We start from the raw sequence: 24,184 nt of genomic DNA, 5'->3' as shown, positions 1-24,184 counted from the left end.
TGTTTTTCATTATTTTTAGAGTGTCAAAGTGTGTTCGTGTGTGCAGGAAAGAGTTGGACAAAGTAATGAGGAGCTGGAATTTGGGTGACATTTATGGGAAACCACACGGGACGTAGTGCTCTTAACGAGCAACTTCACGGCCCGTAAAGTCAACAACCTCCTTAAAAAAGGCTACTGGAATTTGCACTAAAAGGTTCACGGAAGGGTTTATGTTCCGTTTGATCTTAGATGGACCGTTTAGCCTCTCGTGAACCTACATGTAAGTTTTCTTCCTAAGTATGGTCTCACGAGCACTCCCACAAGTCGTGGTGCTCCTCATGAGCACCATTATGGCCCGTTAAGGGTATGTCGGTAGTGACTAAATCGACTCAACCTGTGTGATTGAAATAACCCATTTTCAATGTTTAAATGCATCCAATGCGCCAAGGGTCAAATTCTTTCCTCTTACTTCCATACGCAACATCTCCCTTAGCCTTCCTAACTATTAATCACCATCTATTATGTGAACAAATCGAAGCCCTAAGTCCACATTGCAAGGAAAACCTAAAATCAAGTTCATCCTCTACATATTGTGCAAAATTTCGAACAAATTTTTAAGTAAGTTCATATCCTTACTTGATATAAGTTTGATCTTATCTATTGTCAAGTTAGAACTACTAATTGTTATTCATATTGTGGCATTATTACTTGATGAATTGGGTTTTTGGGATTTATAAGTGTTGGGTATGATATAAATTAATCAAATCTTTGATTTTCTTTTGTCAGTATGTATGATTTGTGTGGGGTTCGCGATGTATAATGATGTAGGTTTGAATTTGAGTCCTACTTGGTTAGTTGAATTGTGCCCACCGGAGTATATAGAGTAAAATGAGTCAAATTGGGAAAAAAGTTGTTCGGTTGTGGGTATGGTAGGAATTGTTAAAACTTGATGCTTAATGATTGATATTCATGAGTAATGTGTGTGGTTTGTATCAATTAGTTGTGCTTATATGATGGATATTCTATGAAATGTTGTTTCAGAAGTGGTTGAATTGAAATGGAGTGAAAAAGGTCGAAAAATTGCTCAAGTGTAAGTACACGAGAGGCTTCACGAATCGTACAAGGGAGCATGACCCGTGAAACCCTTCGTGAATAACACTTGGATGGTTTCTGAAACACTGGAAATTCATCACGAGGGACATAATGGGCCATGGTCCTTACCACGAACCGTGGTACCTTCTGTGATAATTTCACTAGTGAAATGGTCAACACTGGATCCTGTCTCGGTGACCTAGATGAGTTTTAGTACCTACCATGGACTGTATAGTTCCTCGTAAATAAAAAAATATTTTTATTTTCTATCTTTTTCTTCATTTTAGCTTTTCATTCTATTGCGTGGACCTTACTAATAATAGATTGGGTGAAGACATTCTTAAGGCAAGGCGTCGCGTTGTATATTACACAGGAAAAGTGTGAGTACCCGTTAGTGCGTCAATTTATTAATGCGAGTAATAACCCGTTGCTTTTTCAGGTACTATGGGGCCACGACGAAAGACTGCACTGCCATATGATTCTCCACCTCCCTTCCCAATCCTGAGTGTAAATGAGGTGGAGTTTTGTAGCTTTGAAGTCCGCATAAACACTAGGATTGAAGATCACTCTCCTCGGGCTACTAGATCTCAGATAGCTAGAGCTACTGTGTAGCACACTCCTTCCCAGTCTGAATAGGAAGACAATAAGTCCGAGAGTGTTGAGGATTCTGATAGCAGTTCTCGGGGGAGTGCAAATGAACTTCAACCTGAGGGTAGTGCGGAGAATCAAACAAGAGCACAAGAAGATGATGCAGCCCAAGAAAAGAGTTCTGATCATGGCTCCGGGGAACCAATGGTACAGTATGTTCACCAGCATGAGTCTGAACCAATAGCGAGTCAAAAAATAATTGACTACTTTTGCCGAATGTGGACAGTCCCCAGATCGCAAGAGTTCTTTGACCATGGTATTGTATCTAAGACTGGCAGTTTCAGCGGGCGACCTATCATACCAGAGTCCAGAGTGGTAGTGGCGAATATCTAGGCATTCTCGAAAATCTACAGGCTCTTCTAAATGCATCAGTTTGAATAGATGAACAACTTACTGGAAGAGTTCACACGTCAGCTAACCAGAGAATTCTATGCCTCTATGCAACAACACTGATGAATTTTTTTGCAGTTACTGAAACAACAAAGCGGGCATAAAAATCAGTTACAACCACTTGGGGTCCACTTGACATATCCGAGACCACAATCAATAGGATGTCGCATGACCACGAGTAAAAAACACTAGCCTGAGTGGGATTATTTGAGGGAAACCACCATGCTGTGACTAGTGAGATAGAAATGGAGGACCCCAGTCCGCGAGAGTGCATCATGCGATGGATTGATGGATAAATTGCCACAGAGGGAGAGTCTGTAGCATGGGTGTCTACGACACAAATGCATATCACGAAGGCGTCACTCTCCTTTCATGCCAAGGTCTAATGGGCAATAGTTTGTGCATAGTTGCGACTACAATTAATAATAGCAAACTTTCACCATCGCTGGCATCATTGGTTGCCTGCCTCATGTCCAAATACCCATTGAATGTAGGCTGGATAATCGCCACAGAGATGCGGGATAGAGCACTGAACGAGAGAGCAGGTTTGTCATTTCCTTGTATGATATGGAAACTCTATTTGCAGGCTAACATTCCCCCGTATAAATATGTGGATAAGTGGGTTGAAGCGTCCAAGGTCACCGCTACATCAAAAATAAAAGACATGGTGAACCATCTTTTTGGTGCGAAAGCCGAAGTAATGGGACCATTGGTGGTACTAGCGTATGTACCAGTTGACATCCCACAGGTTGTGTGAGGTAGTGAGCACGGTGAATCATCACAGCCATCTACGGGGGCACCACCACCATCAACTTCTTCGTCACAGGCCACATGTACTTTCATGACTATACCTACTATTATTTTAGAGCGATTGGTTGTAGATCAGAGGCAGACCCAGTCCATAGTCGACCAAATTGTGCTCAAACTACCCCAATTAGTACAGAGGGAGGTGTTAGCTATAGAGAAGCGGTTGAAGGATGAGATGAGGCAAAAGCTTGTGGTGTTGGAAAATCGGATGGACGGTCTAGAGGTCCATGTGAACAACCAACTTCATGCTGCCGATTCGATAGATGGTAAGACGCTGAAGGCGCACCTTGTTGAGATGAGGTCGAAACTCACTAAACTTGCTGAGAAGCCAGTCACTGTGCCCCTTCCAGTAGTGCCAGATTCCTTGATGAGACTGCTTAGTGCACCCCCATCCCTCACTCGGTGAATGATATTTAGGGCGACTTGGATAAACCAACTTTTGGAAAGAGAAAACACAAGTAAGCGGGATCTGATGATGATCAACGTGCAGATATGTTCATGGAGGAAAGGAGGCAACACAAGAAAGCACAAAACGAGTCCACGAGAGTAGCTAGGGAAGAAGAAACACTTGAGCAACAGAGGCGAGAAATGGTGTTAGCTAGTGCTTTTGGTAGTACTATACCAGACCCGGTTGATAACAGTCAGCCTGCCTAAGTTCAGGTATCTGAGAGTGCACCCATTAATATGCCGACTACCAGCATCTAGTGTGTCGTAGGTATGCCCCTCATCACAGCCCCTATTTTGTATTTATTTTTACTTTAAGGGCAAAGTCTTTTTGTTTGGGGGTGGTGAGCAACCAACCATTAAGTGTTAGAATAGATGGAGGTTGGCTCTGTTTTGTGTTTTGACTGTGTCTAAAATTGTGAAGTTGTTGTTTTTGTTGTTTTTGAGTGTGGATAGTTGCTAGCAGCAGCTAAATCTTAAATCTTGTGTTTTGTCTGAAATAATAAGATAAATGTGCTGAATCTGAAATCTGACTGTTAGGCTCTTTGTACGACATCTTAGATACTTGCATGTTGAGCATTACTAGCTAGGATCATAACTTGGTTGATTATAATACTGAAGGTGCAAGCATGTGCCATGTGAGTGTGAGGTTAGTGTGAAGTCTAACAATGTTTATAGAAGCTGGAACTTGCTTGAGTAGTCTTGCTATAGTATGTGAATAACCGGATAGGAAGTGATCATTAGGCCATTTTTGTTTAAAGTTACTTAAAACCAAAAGGAACTACCAAATGAAATCAGGAACCCTTGAACCCTATTTGAGCCTGGAAGCTAATTTTGTTGTCACCCTGATGATATTGTACCCTTGGTTCTCCGAAGGCACGATGCCACAACTCAGGACAAAATTCTAAGTTGAGGGTGGTCATGAACTAGATAAAAGGAAATCAGTTTAGAAATCGTATCATTGGTGACTCTGAAGGCACGAAACTACAATGCCTGGTCAAATGGGTAGAGTTTGAATGGTTCAAGTAAAATTTAGATATAAAAAAAGAGAAGAAGAAAACAAAAATGATGTGTGGATGTTGGGGTTTGCTAAGGAAATAGAGGTTGTAACCACTCGAGGAGGAGTTGTGTGCTAACAAGAACTTTGGAGAATCAAGGTAATTTCGTCACTCATAAGACCAAAGTTCCACTCCCTAACTCGAGCCAATGCTACAAGCCAATAAATTCCTATAGTGATCTTACTTCGGTTGTTTGATAGATGAAATATAGAAAACAAGGGCATGCCTATAGTTGGTATATCTGCAGTGTTAGAAGTTCTTTTGGAGTGTGAGTGTACTGATTAGTCCTAATTATCAGGTGTGAGGGACTTCGTTGTTGTGAGGGTACTGTGTTTGCATTTGATAGTTGAATTGAGTTAGTTGATAGTTGACACTAGCATAAGCATGATTGACTGTAAGTAATGAGATGTTGCACATTGATCCTTGCATGTTAGGTAGATGGTTTTTGACAAAAAGTGTTGGTTGAGAGAGCTGCTGCATGCTAGTATTGTATCTCGGGTGTTTGAGCGTCAAATGTTTTGTTCTCATCGCTTGAGGACAAAAAATGGTTCTAAGTTGAGGGTGTTGATGTGCCGTGAAATCATGGAACATTTGACGCTCAAAACTAAGGACTAATGCAAGAACTTGAGGGGTTTATGTAGATTTGATGTGTTTGTTAATGTTTACACAGGTTTACACTTGCGTGGAAAAGTTGGAAAAGAATCGTGAAAGAAATGCACCGAAGGAACACCATGGAGCCCTAGACGAACCGTGGTATTTATAACTAGCCGTCCCGAGGCTCGTGGAGACGAGACAGTGAGCATTGGGAAATCGACCAAATTCCAAGTGAAGACCACGGAACCCCATACGGGTCGTGGTCCTCTTCACCTGGTGGCTCATGAGGAATGGCATCAATAAAGCTTTGTTGAGCTAAGTATGGATTGAATACAACGGGACCCTAGACGGGCCGTGGTGAGGTTGACGAATCGTTATGATGCTCGTGAAGAAGAGGATAAAATTCCAGTGAATACCTAAGTGGAAGCTTAGCATCACGATGCATTGCACGGATCATGGTGCTCAAGACGGGCCGTCTAGCTGCTCGTATAGATATCAGAAAAGAAAGTCCCACACTGTTTAAGTGTGGGACCACGATAGGCTTCATAGGCCGTCTGGCTCGTGACAAGCCGTCATGCCTTCCGTGAAACAACCCGAAAAATCAGTCCTACTTCGAGTAAGACTCATTTTGTACAAACTATTTGAATTAATTAGGTTTATTTTTTTGATATCTCGTCATTATATAAGCGAAGCATGACTTTCCTTTTTTTTCAACTTTGGTTCTTATCGATTAATTTCAGATAAAGACTTGAAGCTTTTGATTTCTTGTTTGAATATCAAGCTTTCTTTGAATTTACAATCTTTGGAAATGATTTCTTTTAATGTATTCAACATCTATTATTGCTTATTTTGTTGATATGATGAGTAGCTAAACACCACAACTAGGGTTGTGGAAACCATGACGATAATCTAAGTGTAAATTCGCAGAACTAGTAGAGTGCGATTGTTATTTCCAAAACATGATTCATACTTTCAATATCTATATATTCTTTCTAATGAGTGCACACATTAGAAGTTGCATGTATCTACCACTTGTTCGAGAGAAAAGTGGCAGTTAGGAAAAAGTAGAATTAATCTGTTGGTTTGGAGTGAAATTCGAGTTCGAGAGAAGTGATTTTGACTCCAGGCATGCGAGGGTAAAAATAGACAGCACTCTAAGACCGAGAGGATTAGAGTGAAAGTTATCTAATAAGACTGAGAAGTGTTAAATGCATCTAACTCGCTGGTAATTTGCAATGAAACAATCAATCGAAACTTGTTCACGATTCAACATTAAAAGTTAAATCATGGGGAACACAACCCTAGTTTCTTTCATAAATTATCACAACCTGGAAGTTAAGATCCTATTACTTGCGTTAACTTAAACAGTGTGTTAAACATTGGTTACCTGAAAACTACAACAAAACCCAATTTTTACATTTCGGAAATTTACTTTTTGTGGGAAATACTAACAACAATTGAATAAAGGTGTCAGTGAAATTGTTTTTGTGAGTAAATTCTCTGTGGGATCGACCTCAACTCACGTTGAGTTCTATAAATTAACATCAATCGTTTATACTTCTTAATAGAAGTGTAAGTTTGGATGTATCAGTGAACACGGGAGCTTCTCCCCAAATACGAGGTCTAATCTTCCTGACCCTCTACAAATGCGGGAACTCCTCCACGAACGTGGATGTCTGTCCTCTAATGCCCCGCAAATGCGTCACAACCCCCCCGAATGTGGAGGTCATCAGACACCACCAGATCATCAATACACAAGGCACATAGATTCACCAAAATGACCCTCTGAATTAGTTTGGAGACCCGTATACATGAACCAACTATGCTACCCAATTAAACTCGACGTTCCAGACTCAATGGAACTATCGAAACACAAATTTAAGGTCTCTTTGACCCAAAATCTGTGAAGGTCGCAATAACTTAACCTAACACCTAAAAAGACAAACTAAGCTCGGGACCTCTGAAAATTCAACCAAGACCTCCCCTAGACCTCAATAGTCCTTCGAATATAACGAAATTATCAGAAGTCTGATCTGAGCATCCAAACTATAAATATTGACCAAAGTCAACTCAAGGACTAAATCCCATTAACTTCCAGCTCAACACCTCAATTCTAGAATACAACTCTGAATCCAAAATCGATGACTCTCCTAGACCAAATTTCACATTATGTATGGCATAAAATATGTTTCCGATAGTTTCTTCTCCTATGTTCAAAGGAGAAAATTAGATGAAGACATATTTACAACCTGTGGATCTATGTGATATTGTTGAAAAAGATGATGAACCATCACCACTTCCTACCAATCTAATGCTCAAATCAAAAGTCACAATTAAGAAAAAGTTAAAAAGTTAAAAGCAATAAATAGTTTATATTCCTTAGTATATGAAGATATTTTCACAAAAATCATGACGTGTGAAACTCCATTGGAAAAATGAAATTTTCTAAAGGATGAATAATTGGGCAATGAGAAATCAAGGTTAATGCAAGTTCTAAATCTTGAAAGACAATTTGAGATTCAAAAGATGAGAGAAACGGAAGGAATTTAGGATTTCAATTGCCAACAAAATTAGAGTATTTGGTGAAAAATTTTCTGACACCAGAATTATTAAGAAAGTTCTTGTAACCCTTATTGAAAAGTTTAAATCCACGATTTTTTTACTTGAGGTGTCTAAAGATCTTTAAAAAACTTTAGTCAATGATTTGGTTGACGTTTTGCAAGAAGTTGAGCAAAGAAGGGAAATTAGAGATGAACAAACAACTGTAGAGACTTTTGCTGCTAAGATATCAAGTGAATCAATGAGAAAAATAAATTTCCACCTTTCAGTATATGTAAGAAAAATAATCATGCAGAGGATGACTGTTGATTTAAAAGAATCAGACCCAAGTATTTTAATTGCAAAAAATTTGGTCACCTTCAAAAGGATTGTAACTTTAAAGAGGTACAAGCAAACGTGGTACATGAGGAACAAAAGGAAGAAACTCTTCTCCAATTAAAAGATGGAGAAAGGTAAAAAAAAAGTAGGAGTTGGTGGAAAGGGAGTCAACCTTGGAAGTTGGAGAGAAGTGCTCTAACACAACCAAAAGAAAAAATATTGTGAGTTGGAGAGAAAGTGCTCCAACACAACCAAGATAAAAAAATTGTGATTTAGGGAGAAAGTGCTTTAACACTTGAAAGTTAGAGGGAAAGTGCTCCAACACAACCAAGTAAGCAAACAAATGACAATAGAAAAAAAGTGCTTCAACAATTAAGGATTGAAGAAAAGTTTTTCAAATCAACAACAATGACAAGAATGAAATTGAAGATTGAATAAAAGTGTTCCGATACAATAACAATGACAAGAAGATAAAATGCAAGAGTATACAACTTTGAATTACGGGAGGATGTTAGAATAATAATTCAAAGTTGGAGCAGGAATCCTAAGTTGTTTAGGATTTGTTATTTTTGATTTTTTTTGGTAACTATAAATTTTATTACCATATACTTCATTATGTACATATTTGAAGCTTAGGACTTGGACGTAATCCAAGTCTCAAAGCTCATCAACCTTGTATTGTCTACTTCTATGTTATTAGCTTTACTAAGGATACAAATCTAGTGTATGCATCACACTTGCCAGTCTGTGAGTCATACTGCTTTTACAATGAATTTTCTGAATGATTTGTCGAATAATCACCTCTGTGTTCCTCTCCTTATGCTAAAAAATTCTGTAATTTCTCTCTTGTCAGATGTAATAAATAGCTGGTGCTAGTGTCATTCTATACATTTCAGCTTCTATTGTTTTCCTATTAGCATTCATTGTAGCCCATCCATCTCTTCATTCCACCCTGTGCTTTTACTGTTGATGGATAGCCATTGTAACAATTTCTGCTAGATTACATTAGCCACACTACAAGCGAAAAATAGGTGCTGATGTGTTTCAGGTTCTATATTGCACAGTGAGCAAACTAAATCGGTGTATTCCCTATTTGTCCAGTCTGTCTTTAGTATAGAGTCTCCTTTGTATTGCCAGGTATATGATGAAATTCCATTTAGGATTACCTTGATTATTGCATATTAGACGTCTCCATGACACCTTGATGAATTCCCCCCGAGCTTTTTGATCCTTAATGGTGAATGTTTCTGCCTCCATAACCTCTGTTACTTGTAAGCGAGCTTCAGAAAGCCAATATCATGCTTGTAGAATTTTCGTCACAATCCAAGAAGCTTGTTTGACTTGTACTTCCTATGGTTTTCTATCCTCAAGGTAGTAAGTATGGACCCATAAAATTCATAACTTATCATTTTCCTTGGCTAGATTCCACAAATGTTTGAGTATAGATGCTTTGTTTCACATATACACATCTGTAATATTTAGTCCACCAACAACCTTTGGGGAGCAAATTGTTTCCAATGCAACAAGAGCTTTCCCTTTAGTTTGAGTATCACCATTTCATAAGAATCTTTTGCATATTGTTTCTACCTGCTGCAATACTTTTTTAGGGAGGAGAAATAGTTCTGCCCAAAATGCTTGAATAGAGGTTAGTACACTTTGAACCAACTGAAGTCTCCTTGCATAAGATAGAGATTTCATTGTCAATATATTGATTCTTCCCAACATCTTTTCTAGGAATGATTGGCATTGGCTTACTTACCTTTTTTGGAGCTTAGAGGGACTCCAAGATATCTGAAACGTAGAGAGCCTTTTGTGAATCCTATATGATGTAATATCAGTTGTTGAGTTTGTTTTGAGACTCCTCCAAAATACACAACTTTTGGCCTGGTATTTATTTAATTATGTTTAGTTAAGATTTATTTGTCCTAGTTTATATAGGAATAGATATTTTAGTCCTTTTTTAATTTGATTTCTTACTATTATAAATAGGGATGTTGCTAGTTAATTTTCAAATACAGAAATATACAGAAAATACAAAAATATACGAAATAAATAGAACTTGAAGTAAGATTCAAGAGCTTTTAAGTTTATAAATAAAATATTTTCCTTCAAAGGAGGTTATATTATTGTGCATTTAATTTATTTTATGAGCCACCCGTTAATATGACTGTAGGGGTGTGTATTCGGTTTGGAATTTTTCGATTTTTGGTTTTGAAAAAGTGTAACCCAATCCGAACCAAAATAAATTTGGTTTGATTTTTCTCTTTTCGGTTTGGTTATTCTATTATGTCAATAATTAGAAACATAATCAAAATTATATTTGCAATTTGAATATATATATATATATATATATATATATATATATATATAAGGAGAAGTAACAATATTAAATCTCTTAAATATACTTTCTTATATAAATCACAAGTAAAACGTAACACACAATACTTAAAAGTATATCACTTATAGATGTCCAAACATAAAATATAAACTAAATCATAATGAAAAACAATAACTAAAAAGGGACAAAAGTGGTTTATATATATATATATATATATATACTAGATGGTATTGCCCATGCCATGCACGGGCCCGACAGTAAAATTTGTTCATCAAAATTCAAATGTTAGCTTTGAATTTTTATTCTTTCAAACTAATAATTTTGATGATTTAAATTTAGCATAAAAAAGTAACAAATATTTGTATATGTATACTTAAACGTGTCTTTTTCTTCAAAGAGTTTCAAACATTTGCCTTATAACAGAGGTAACCCCATGCTGTGCACCAAAATTAGTTTCATAGGCTACACCAGTGGTAGTACTTTCACTGCATTGGACATCAAAGGTACCAAATGAAACCATTCTATCTATCTCCCCGTGCAGTGAGCTGAGCAAGGAACAAAATACACGAATTTCCAAAAGCATTTTCCGAAAGCCTATTATTACATTGAACTATTTGCCTGATTTCAATAAAGTACGAAAATCATATTAAGTTCACCTGGTGAATAAATAAAACAACAATGACGTATGTATTAACAAAACAATCTGAAGATAAAAAAATCTTACCTTTTATTTTTGTTGAGCTTTGGAGAGTGTTTTACTAATTAGTTCAATTTCAAACTTTAAGTAATTGGTAACACACGATAGCTAGGTTCCTTCACATGCAAATGAAGATTGCAGGTAGTGAACAATACCTGCTAAAGTAAATGACAAAGAAGAAGAGGTAGTTTTCAAATATGTGGAAATTTTATGGTTCTTCTTTTCTTTTAGGCATAATACATAAACATGACCCTTAATTTGGCTTCAACGGACAATTATGCCCTCCAATTTTGAGTGTGTACAAGTAGACACTTAAACTTGTATAAAATTGAACAAGTAGACAGACATGTCCTACATGGCATAATACACATAGGACGTCATGTAGGACACAAAATTGTCATGTAGGGTGCCATGTAGGACGAATGTGTCTACTTGTTCAATTTTATACAAGTTTAAGTGTCTACTTGTGCACTCCCAAAGTTAAAGGTCATAGTTGTCAACTGACACCAAGTTAAGAGTCGTGATTATGTATTATGCCTTTCTTTTAACTGTTTATCTTTCCCATCTTCAACATTCAACCTTCAACGAAAAAGTTGTAATTAATGTAACATGTACCTTAGATATATTTATATTTGAGTATATCATTGATCAAAAATCTTAGAATAGCTCATGCTTTCATGGAAGTACTCTTTCTACCGTTTGGCAATTAGTAAAAAGAGATGTAGATCAATTTCATTGGAGGTATTAATATAAAATTGCTATTGTATTTCTTTAAATTTTACACTTAATGAGAATCTAGCAAGGGCAATATTAAATCATATAATTGATGAATAATTTCAAGAAAAAAACATAGATGAAACAAAGTAAATAAAAATTCTCTTGTTCAAATATGGTAAAATGCTTTAGACTGAACATGAATCACGCCTTATACTATAGCTACCCTGTCTTAATTTTATCTCTAACTTCATACACTTTTTTTTTTTTTTGTTGATATTGAAAATCTATTGTGAAAAAAAAAAAACAGTTGATTTAGACATATTATCAAATACCTTCCGTTCATCAGAGTGCAAATCTATTGCAGACTTGCAGTAACAAACATGCATGTGAAAATAAACTACTCAAATGAACAATAAAAATACCGATACCACCAAAATTCCACTACCAGTAATCGGATGCATTAAAAGCAAGAATAGATAAAAATTTACCAAAACTAAAATGAGATATTTAAGAAAAATCAACTATATAGATGCATCATGCATGCATGTTCAACACCTGCCAATACACCAAGCAGAGGACTAAAAATTTCAAATAAAACTTACCCAGAAGAGCAAAATAGTAGAATTATTTGTTTGTTCATGCTAATGTGCTATTATGTTCATTCCATCTAGAACATTTTAAGTGTTTGGTCGAATAAAATGTCTTTTGTTACACTCGCTACAGTCGCTTTCTAAATTTGAGGATTATAAGCAAAATTCAGGAAAATGGTACTATATATAATTAAAGCTAAATCTATTTTGTCTTATTCTAATTTTAAGAGAATCTACTTAGTCAAGAATAAAAAGTCATAGTATCCAGCAAGAAAAATATATATCTACAATAAAATAAGAACAGAAACATGAGAAGTTGTCATGCGAAAGCGTAATATCAAGCCACTTGACATTTTTAAATTACAGCTCTTTAAAATATAATTAAAAAATTAACTATTTAAAATAGTAAAAAATGACTACTGAACAAAAAGTAAAAAGCGGTAAAATAGGTTACCAAAATTTTCTACACTATGCATTTTTAAAAAATTGAAACAAACTATTACTAACACATATCGATATACATTAAAGATAATAAAAAATATTATACTTTCAATTTAAAAAATTAACAATTAAATAATTAAGGCAACAACAAAACAGCATTTGGCCTTAAATATTTCAACAAAAAAATCAAAAAATTTAAAACCATATGCAGGTTTCACTAAAACACTTCTCATTTAAAAATTTAACTTAAAAATATTCAGTTTTTAAGATAAACTGGTCTTTATCCAAATGTAAATTTACTTTAATTATTTTTATTTTACTAATCAGATGCATTTAATGAAACATTTTAAAAACTATTACTAACTTATATAACTCACTACTAATCCTAAAATAATTTAGATAATTGTTTTATCTATATTAAAGCAAGAGAAGAAGGATGGGAAGTTGTCAAGTGGAAGCCTAATATCAAGCCACTTAGCATTTTTAAATTAAGACTCTTTAGCATATAATTAAGAATTAACTATTTAAAACATTAAAAAAAAAGACAATTGACCAAAAAGTAAAAAAAGGGGTAAAACGGGTTATCAGACGCTATGCATTTTTAAAACATTGAAACAATTAATAACAAAAATAGATATAGATTAAAGAGAACAAAAAATATCATACTTTCAATTTTAAAAAATTGACAATTAAATAATTAGGTCAACAACAAAACAATCATTCGGCTTTTAATACATGGTAATTGTGAGACTTCTTAATACCGTATCTATCCATAACTCTTACATTTATGTTTCTTGACTTCATCATCGATGGAGGTTGAGCTGAACATTCATCTCTTTCATCTGTCCGAGCTTCTCTCTTGATTTGTTTAGTTGTGTTTCTTGTTCTCTCCTCTCTTTTTTCTTTCTTTTGTCCGCTTGGACTAGGATTTTGGACCAATTTTTGGATCATTTTTGGCATTGGCCATTTTGATTTAAGAACTGGTCACTATTTTGTTTATTTGTGTTTGTTTGTTAATAAAATGGCTACATTGGTCTTTTGCTAAAAACAAGCTAACATCTTAGATTACATCCAAAATATCTAAATTAGTTATTCAAATTCGAATATATTTTTATTTTCATGTACCGTAAAAAGTTAATTTTATTTAAAATATGAAATTATATGTGATAAAGAGTTTAGATGAATTCAACATGTATTGAATAATCAAAGTATTTCGTGCAAAAGTTCAAAAAAATTGGAGCAATTTTGCAATTGTTAAAATATAAGCCTAATTTTACATTGAACAACTTTCACATATAGCAAATATAAAACTCATATTTGTATGTTATAGCTATAGTTTGCATAATTGCGCTCCATAACAAATTTTATGTTTGCTATAGAGCTTTTGATTTGTATAATTTGCTACAAACATTCAATGTTATACAAATTGTTCAGTTTTGTATAAATTCATTTATACATTGTAATTTGTATAATAAGATCTATATTTGTATAATTATAAGTGTATAGGACGAAAATATATGTATTTGTATTTGTATATATACTTTTCTCTCACTTTATACAAACACAAACACATTTTATACATTTTATACCGAAATGTATAAAAAGACTAATTGTATACTGAAAATGGCTAATTGTCTATCGAATCAGATGGCAAAAAAAAAGGGAATGTTTGCTGCGAATTACAATTAAAATAAACTATGGCTATAACATTTAATTTGAATTAATAGTTTGTTATTTCATACAATTTTCCCTTTTACATTTAAGAAAAAAGATTTGTTTTTGCCTCGATCCCTAACGAATATCTAACTTTAGGTTAATATTCGATTTATTTCCGAAAATTATGTGCACACACCGGTGTTCACCTATTTCTAATGATTTATTTATTTACTATATATTCAGCTTATCATAGTATTAGACCTGAAAATTACTATATACACTTTACCTGTATGACTATAACGTCTTTGTTTGCTTGAAAAATATTTGAAGTAGATAAATTAAAATTTCTTTTGTGAACAACTGTAATTACCCTACCTTCCTTTTGTAATCATGCATAAATATATGAATATTTAATTTAATTTTAGACTAAAAAGGACGAATATGAAATGATATGAAATGATTTGTTAATTGTAAGGATATGAATGAAAAAAGAGTTTAGTGTAAGAGAAAACTATATAATATATTTTGAATTGTAGATTAGTAAAATCCTTATATTTCTTATTCTTGTACCTATTTTATTATTTTAAGACATCAACGAGATATAAGAATTAAGCAGTAGGCATAACTAATGCAGCACATATATTTTTATTTATTTAAGGAGAAACTACATAAATGGACGATAAAACTTTAAATAGTTACATGTTCATATCTCAATGTAAAATAATTTAAGAAATATCCATTCTTTCAAAAATAATTACAGTCCATATCCCCCAATGATTAAAGCTGATAATTTTCGCTTAGCTGATACTAAATCAGTATCATATATTGTATTAGTATCATTAAGTTTGATAATTTCGTTTAACTGATATATACTATATATATATATATATACTCTTTTGTCACGACTCAGACCGTCGTGATTGACACCCACACTAACCCTCCGGTGGGAGAACCATTAATGCTAATTAGCTAACAAAAGAACTAAACAACTTAATCAAAACTAAGACATTTAAAGATACATGAGTAGGTTTAAATGCAAGAGTCAAGTAGAGTTCTCATAAACTCCAAAATATCTAACAAAACATTGCGGAAATTATTCCCTAGAACCTGAAAGTCAATGTACCAAAACTCTAATAAGGAACCATAAGACTAAAGGAAATGCGTACAACCCAATTAAACATAAGAAAATCTAAAGTACTAATCTAAGTCTGAATTGAAATGGACTAAACATAATGAGAACTCATGGCAACCTAGAAGAACTGACTCACCCTTGAATTCGATGGATCATTGATCTTCTAGACGAGGTGTGTCAGTAACCGCCTGAAGATGCCCTGTACTCAACAAAGAAAGAGCAAGTGCAATATCAGTACACAACCACAGTGTACTGGTAGGATCACACGGCTATCCCAATAAGTGAAATACATGCAAGTAACCACAACATTATAAAATAGACATATACAATATTAGTCATCATTTCAGAATCAATGTACAATTCCACATTCTCAATAATACATATATATGCCAAGTCGGTCCTCTCATGGAACTCGCATCCAAACTGTTAGTGTACCGGTACGTGGTGCCCGATCCAAGTTAGTGTGCCAGACGTGACACCTGATCCCATATATACGCTAGAACGTGACACCCGATCCAAGTTAGTGTGTTGGAACGTAACACCCGATCCACTCAACAAGCCACAATCACAATCACAATGTACATTCTTATAATCATACAATCAAGAGTTGATTCATGGCATATAATTCTTCATTTATACTCATTTACGATTAGTGTGATCAATAATGCAACATTGACATACATAAATGCATTAAAACGAAGTAATTACTAACATACATCACACCAATATGAAATCACAACCATCACCTACCTCGAACAAAGCTTGAATCCCCTAGGAAACTTGATTCTTCCCTTTCCAGATTCTTTCCGCTTGTTCTTGGCTACAAACAATCAATATAACGCGAGGATCAATAAATAAGACCTAATTACCCGGATCATAATCAATAATATCAACCCTAGGTCAAACCCTTGATCCCCATACCCAGATTAGGGCTTTTTTCCACCATAATTCCCAGATCAAAACCCTCCTCCCATCGATAATTAACCAAGAAACTAAGTTCTACGGATCGAAACATGGATTCGAGGAGTAAAAATCTTACCTTTGGTGCTAGAAGAGGTGGAAACCTTCAAGAAATATCCTTGGGTCGTTCCTTGGCTCTCAAGAACGAATGTTGCATAATAATAACGTTTTGGGTTTATTTCTGACTTAATTCGCGACTAGCCCGCTATGGCGGCCCCTATCTTGCCACAGCGGCCCCGCCCTGGAGGGAATAATTCCGCCACAACAGCTTGCACGAAACCAGTGAGTCGAATTAAGAGTCTCAAACTCCTATTTCACAACACACCTTCAATCCATGACACTCAAAAACTACCCGTTCACGGTAAGATAGGTTTCGGGAGTTCTACTCGTCCAAATTTAATTTCGTAAAGTCATACAGTTTCCTTAATGTCTTAGCTATCCATTCATGCAATCAAATTTATAATTAGATCTCCCATTTGTTGCCAGATTTTCCTAGACCTCACTGACTCTGATTTTGTCCAAATATGGACTAGGTTGAAAAATTCCAAGTTACTACCAAAAAGTTTTTCGGCCCAAAATTTTTCCCCGATGGCTTTTCTATAATGAAGGAAATATGTCGTTACAAAAGATACCAATTTACTCATCACTCGTCCCTGAGTGACGACTTAGGAAAAACGGGCAAAAGTAAGGGTAGAGTAGTACCTCGACGAACAACTGGGGATACTTGTCTCGCATGTCCTTCTCGATTTCCCAAGTAGCTTCCTCAAATGGATGATGTTTTCATTGAACTTTTATGGACTTAATCTCTTTGGTCCTTAACTTCCAGACATCACGATCAAAAATCGCAATCAGTTCCTCCTCATATTGGAGGTCCTTGTCTAACAACACTGAGTCCCACTTTATGATATAATCCCCGTCACCATGATATCTCTTCAACATGGATACATGAAATATCAGATGAACTCTCGATAGGTTAGGAGGTAAAGCCAATCTATAAGCCATTGGCCCTACACAGTCAAAAATTTCAATAAACCAATGTATCGAGGACTAAGCTTACCTTTCTTGCCAAATCTCATCACCCCTTTCATGGGTGACACTTTAAGAACCTTCTCACCAGTCTGAAATGCCATGTCCCTTACCTTATGGTCTGCATAATTTTTCTGTCTACTCTGGGCTGTCAAAAGCTTAGTTTAAATACTCCTCACTTTACCTTGAGAATCCTTCACTAAATCAACCTCCAAAGGTTTCACATCTCCAACCTCAAACCATCCTATGGGTGATCTACATCCCCTCCCATAAAGTGCCTCAAACGGTGTCATATCTATGCTGGAGTGATAACTATTATTATAGGAGAACTCACACAACTGTAGGAACTTATCCCAATACCCTCCAAAGTTAATCACACATGCCCTCAACATGTCTTCTAACATTTGAATAGTCCTCTCTGACTGTCCGGCCGTTTGTGGATGGAAAGTTGTACTAAAAGTGAGTTGTGTGCCCAATTCATCATGTAATTTCTTTCAAAACTTGGAGGTAAACTGCGTACCACGGTCTGAGATGATAGAAAGGGGCACCCCGTGCAACCTCACCCTCTCCTTCACATAAACCTTACCCAATTGTTGAGCATTATAATCTATTCTGACCGAAATAAAATGGGCTGAATTAGTCAATCTGTCAACCACTACCCAATACTTTCCTAAAGTCTTGGGAAGACCAATTACAAAATCCATAGATATTCTTTCCCACTTCCATTTCGAAATTAGAATCCTCTGAAGCAAACCTGCCGGCCTTTGGTGCTCATACACAAACTTTGCTCTATCTTTCTTCATGCCAGACCACCAATAAAGTCGCTTAAAATCTCGGCATATCTTGGTCACACCCAAATGAATGAAATATCGCGAACAATGGGATTCCGTCAACAATTCTGAATCAAAGTCATCTACTCGAGGAACACAAATCCTCCTTTTAAAACTGAGCACACCTTCCACATCAAGAGTGGTCTCTTGTGCCTTACCAGACGATGTCTTCTTTCTATGCTCATAGAAACTATCATCCTCATACTGTTTGGCCTTGATCTCCTCAATGAACGTGGCCCTTACTTCAATGCTAGCTAACACCCCACCTTTATCTGAGATGCCCAACCGCATGAACTTAGATTCCAAGGTCTGGATTTCCTTAGCAAAAGGTCACTTGGATACACTCAAGTTGTCTAAACTACCCATACTCACCGCTTTCTGACTTAGCGGATGTCTGCCACTACATTCGCCTTACCCGGATGATACTCGATGGTCACATCATTATCCTTGAGTAACTCCATCCACCTTCGTTGTCTCAAATTCAGATCCTTTTGAATGAAAACATGTTGTAGACTATGATGATTAGTAAATACCTCACACTTAACACCATAGAGGTAATGTCACCAGATCTTAAGAGTAAACACTACCGCTGCTAACTCTAAATCATGTGTTGGGTAATTCCTCTCATGCACCTTCAACTGCCACGATACATAAGCTATAACATTCTTATCCTGTATTAACAGAACACCCAAACCCAAATGTGAAGCATCATAATATATAATAAAATCCTTGCCTTACACTGGTAGTGCTAGAATAGGTGTTATGGTTAAGAGAGTCTTGAGCTTCTGAAATCTTTCTTCACACTTTTCAGTCCATTAAAAAAGTACCTCCGTTTTGGTCAATCTAGTCAGATGCGTGGCGATAGAAGTAAAGTTTTTCACAAATCGACAATAGCAGCTAGCGAGCCCCACAAAACTCCTAGCTTCAGTCACAGAGATAGGCCGAACCCAAATCTTAACCGCTTCAATCATTTGGGGATCTACCTTTACCCCTTCTTTTGAAACTACAGGCCCGAAAAAGGTAACCCATAAATACCCTGAACAATGCGAAGATGGTCTGCATGCTCTTCCTTACTTCTCGAATAAACTAAAATGTCATCAATAAAAACTATCACAAACGAATCAAGGAAGGGTTTGAACACACCATTCATCAAACTCATAAAATCTGCAGGCGCATTGGTCAACCCAAACGACATAACTAGAAACTCGTTGTGCCCACAACGGGTTCTAAACGCCGTCTTGGGCACATCCTTAGCCCTAATCTTCAACTGATGGTAACTAGACCTTAGATCAATCTCAGAGAAAACTGATGCACCTTGCAACTGGTCAAAAAGATCATCTATTTGAGGTAATGGGTACTTGTTTCGAAAGGTGACCCTATTCAATTGTCGGTAATCTATACACATCCTCATACTATCATCTTTTTTCTTTACAAACAAGACAGGAGCACCCCACGGGGATGCACTAGGAAGGATGAAACCCTTATCAAGAAGTTCTTAGATTTGAGCCTTAAGCTCTCTCAACTCTACTGGAGCCATGCGATATGGAGGGATGAAAATGGGACGAGTGCCAGGTTCCAAATCAATACAGAAATTTATATCTCTATCCGGAGGCATACCAGGTAAATCAACAAGAAACACTTCTCTAAATTCTGACACCACATGAATAGACCTAATAGAGGGAGACTCAACCTCAACATCCCAAAAATAAGCCAAATAAGCCAAACAACCTTGCCCTACCAGTTTCCTAGCCCGAATAGATGATATGATCTTAGCTTGCTTAGGCTTGTACACCCCTTCCACTCTAACTTTTCCCTTCCCAGAATTTCTAGAGTCACAGACTTAATATTACAATTAAGCACATCATAATAGGGGGACAGCCAAGTCATACCTAAGATTATGTCAAAGTCAGTCATATCCAAAATCACCAAATTAGCCCAAGTCTGAAAACTCATAAACAAGATAGGACAAGCACGATAGACATGGGTTACTACGACAGACTCTCCAACGAGGGTAGAAACATGGATGGGGGCATCAAGTATATCACAAATCATATCAAACTCTGAGGCAAATCGCATGGACACATAAGAATAAGTAGAACCCGAATCAAATAACACATTAGCCATCTGATTACAGACAAGAATAGTACCTGTGATCACTACGTCAGATGCCTTCCCCTCGGTCTTGCCCGAAATGGCATAACACTGAGCCCTGTCATCATGAAATGCGATTTCCCTGGCTACACTTTACCTCTGTATTACCATTTCCTTGACCTCCACAGCCTCGCTGATTTCCTCCTGGCCCACCTTGTGGATGTCCTCGACCATTATTACAAATGCCCGCAGGTACCACTGATCTAGACTGCTACTGTGTGGAATTCATCATGCACGGGTGGGGACAATCTCTCCTCAAATGTCCAGGTTCTCCACAGTTATAACAAGTGTGATCAAAAGATGGCCTGCTTCCTGCCGAAGGTGCGGCTCCCTGGCTATCCTGAATCAAATTATGAGGTGGAGTTCCCGAGTAGTTACCTGTAGAAGCGGTCATAGTGGACTGAATTGGCCGGGCTGCAAATGTCGCCCTCCCTAAACCTCTGGAGTAAGAATCCTGAAAGTTACCTAAATTCTTTGCTTTCTTAGCCAATGCCTTAGCCTTAGCGTCTCGCCTCACCCTCTCCACTTTCTTCATAAAATCTGTTACCTTATTGAAGCCTTTTCCTGCAGAGGTCATATGAACAGACAATACCCGCAACTCAGAATTTAGTCCCTTTACAAATAGACGAATTCTCTATTTCTCAGTATTCACCAGTTGTGTAGCATATCTAGACAAAGCATGGAACTTGGCCTCATAAGCAGCCACAAACATACCACTTTGCTCCAAAGCCATGAACTCATCCTTCTTACGATCTCTCAAAGTTCGGGGCACATACTTTTCCAAGAACATGGCATGAAACTAGGTCTAAGTGAGTGGGGGTAAAGCGGAAGATCTGCATTCCACATAAGCTCTCCAACACTGCTTAGCCTCGCCCTGAAGTTGAAAAGTCACAAACTCTACTCCATGTTGACAGACAATTCCCAACTTATGAAGCCTTTCATAACAATCTATGATGAAATCATAGGCATCCTCAGTCTCAGAACATGGAACAAAGGCCGTTTCAATTTCAAGAACTTAGTCAACATCTCCTGTTCGTTACCAGTCATTACGGGACCCAACAAAGGACGGAAGAAGGCATCAGTACCTACAGTTCCACCCACCTTGGGAGCAATGATAGCAACAAGGGGATTGGTGGGAGCTTGAGTTGCTTAAACTAAGGGTAGAACTCTAGGACAAACCAATCCTTTCAAAACGACAAAATCTGTTGAGCTAATAGTGGGTCTAGGGGAGGAATACATGTAGTCTCAGCCTGCACCTCTTCCACTTGTCCAACATCCTCATCATTCTCAACCTCAACCTTCTCATCTATCTCTTCATGATGCGCAAGATGATTCTCATTTCTAGGAGCATTCTCAACCAGAGCTCCATCCCTAGTAGGGGCTACCCTTCCTCGACCTCTGCCCCTTGCTCTTCCTCTACCCCTACCTCGACCACGACCTCTTGCTGTGGATTCCTTAGCTGGAGCATTGACGAGAGCTACGAGCCTAACGCCTTTGAACCTAGTGTTAACCATCTGGGGATGGAAGAGTGAAAGAGATAAGATACCAATTTGGATTATCAAATACCAATTGGAACCAAGTTATAGCACAAAAGGAGACAAAAGAAACATAGAGATTTCCTAAAGTCCTATAGACTCTTGAAGAGAAGTACAGGTTTCTCTGTACCGTTCCGCAAGACTCTACTAGAATCATTTTGGTACATCGAGATCAACGAACCTAGGGCTCTGATACCAACTTTGTCATGATCTAGACTGTCGTGATTGTCACTTATACTAACCCTCCGGTGGGAGAACCATTAATGCTAATTAGTTAACAAAAGAACTAAACAACATAGTCAAAACTAAGATATTTAAAGATACAGAAACACGTTTAAAGGAAAGAGTCAGGTAGAGTTCCCATAAACTCCAAAAGATCTAACAAAACATTACATAAATTATTCCCTAGAACCTGAAAGTCAATGTACCAAAACTCTAACAAGGACCATAAGTCTAAAGGAAATGCGTACAACCCAATTAAACATAAGAAAATCTAAAGTACTAATCTAAGTCCGAATCGAAATGGACTAAACATAACGAGAACTCATGGCAGGCGGGAAGAACTGGCTCACCCTTGAATTCGATTGATAACTGATCTTCTAGACAAGGTCTGTCAGTAGCTACCCGAAGATGCTCTGTACTTAACAAAGAAAGAGGAAGTGCAATATCAACTTACAACAAAGTTTACTGGTAGAATCACGCGGCTATCCCAATAAGTGAAATACATTCAAGTAACCACAACATTATAAAACAGGCATATACCGAACATATACAATATTAGTCATCATTTTAGAATCAATGTACAATTCCACTCTCAATAATACACATATATGCCAAGTCAATGGTCATCTCATGGAATCCACACCCAAACTATTAGTGTACTGGTACGTTGGTACCCAGTCCAACTTAGTGTGTCGGACGTGACACCCGATCTCATATATGCGCCGGAATATGGCACCCGATCCAAGTTAGTGTGTTGGAACGTAACACCCGACACCCGATCCACTCAACAAACCACAATCACAGTCACAATGTACATTCTCATAATCATACAATCAATAGTTGATTCATGGGATACAATTCTTCATTTATACTCATTTATGATTAGTGTGATCAATAATGCAACATTCGCATACATACATGCATTAAAACGAAGTAATTACTAACATACATCACACCAATATGAAATCACAACCATCACCTACCTCGAACAAATCTTGAATCCCCTAAAAAACATGATTCTTCCCTTTCCGGATTCTTTTCGCTTGTTCTTGGTCTACAAACAATCAATATAACGTGAGGATCAATAAACAAGACCTAATTACCCAAATCATAATCAATAATATCAACACTAGGTCTAACCCTTGATCCCCATACCAAGATTATGGTTTTTTTCCACCATAATTCCCATATGAAAACCCTCCCCCATCGATAGTTACCTAAGAAACTAAGTTCAACGGATCGAAGCATGGATTCGGGGAGTAAAAACCTTACCTTTGGTGCTAGAAGAGGTAGAAAACCTTCAAGAAATACCCCTGGGTCGTTCCTTAGCTCTCAAGATCGAATGTTGCAGACTAATAACATTTTGGGGTTTATTTCTGATTTAATTCAGGACTGGATCGCTATGGCGGCCCTTATCCCACCACAAAGGCCCCATGTAACACCTCGCTATTGGAAAGAACTAGAAATAGTTGTTTTTGGAAAGAATGAAAATTTGGAAAATTTGTAAAGTTATGTTAAGTTTGAGTTTTTGGTCAACTTCAAACGACCATAACTCCTACATCAGGATGAGATACGTGTGCTTCCAGATTTAGTAGGAAATCTCTTGGATTAATCTTTTCAACGCCGCTAAGTTTACTCAATTCCGAGTTCGTATGAGTGAGATATTCCCATTTGAAATTGGGATGTTCAAATAAGGAAAGCCTAATCCAGATTTTAGAAGGGCATTATGGTCTTTTCCATACCCCATGACTTAATTTCGTTTTTTGGTAATTAATTAGGGTCTAAACTGATAAGATTCAGTTTACACGTTTACAATATTGAGTTAGGGTTTTAGAGAACAGAAAAGAAGAAGAGAAGAGAGGAGAAGAAGCAAGAATCGTCAAATTCTCGAAGCCAGGATCGTGGATTTCATCAAGGGGTGATCCCTACGAAGTATGTGAGATTACATAGCATTGGGTTAGTTCACGTAGGCACTAATTATGACTCAATTCAGTGAAGTT

The 24,184-nt window shown here is 36.8% G+C and overlaps 1 pseudogene; it reads right to left on the bottom strand.

Annotated features, from left to right (window-relative positions):
* Positions 1-17,056: 17,056 nt before the first annotated feature.
* Positions 17,057-23,243, bottom strand: LOC125836037 (uncharacterized; annotated as a pseudogene).
* Positions 23,244-24,184: the final 941 nt, after the last annotated feature.

Source organism: Solanum verrucosum, unplaced genomic scaffold (assembly GCF_900185275.1).
Source record: "Solanum verrucosum unplaced genomic scaffold, falcon-dt-bn FXZP01000208.1, whole genome shotgun sequence".
Lineage (NCBI taxonomy): Eukaryota > Viridiplantae > Streptophyta > Magnoliopsida > Solanales > Solanaceae > Solanum > Solanum verrucosum.
This window is presented reverse-complemented; position numbering and strand designations above follow the sequence as displayed.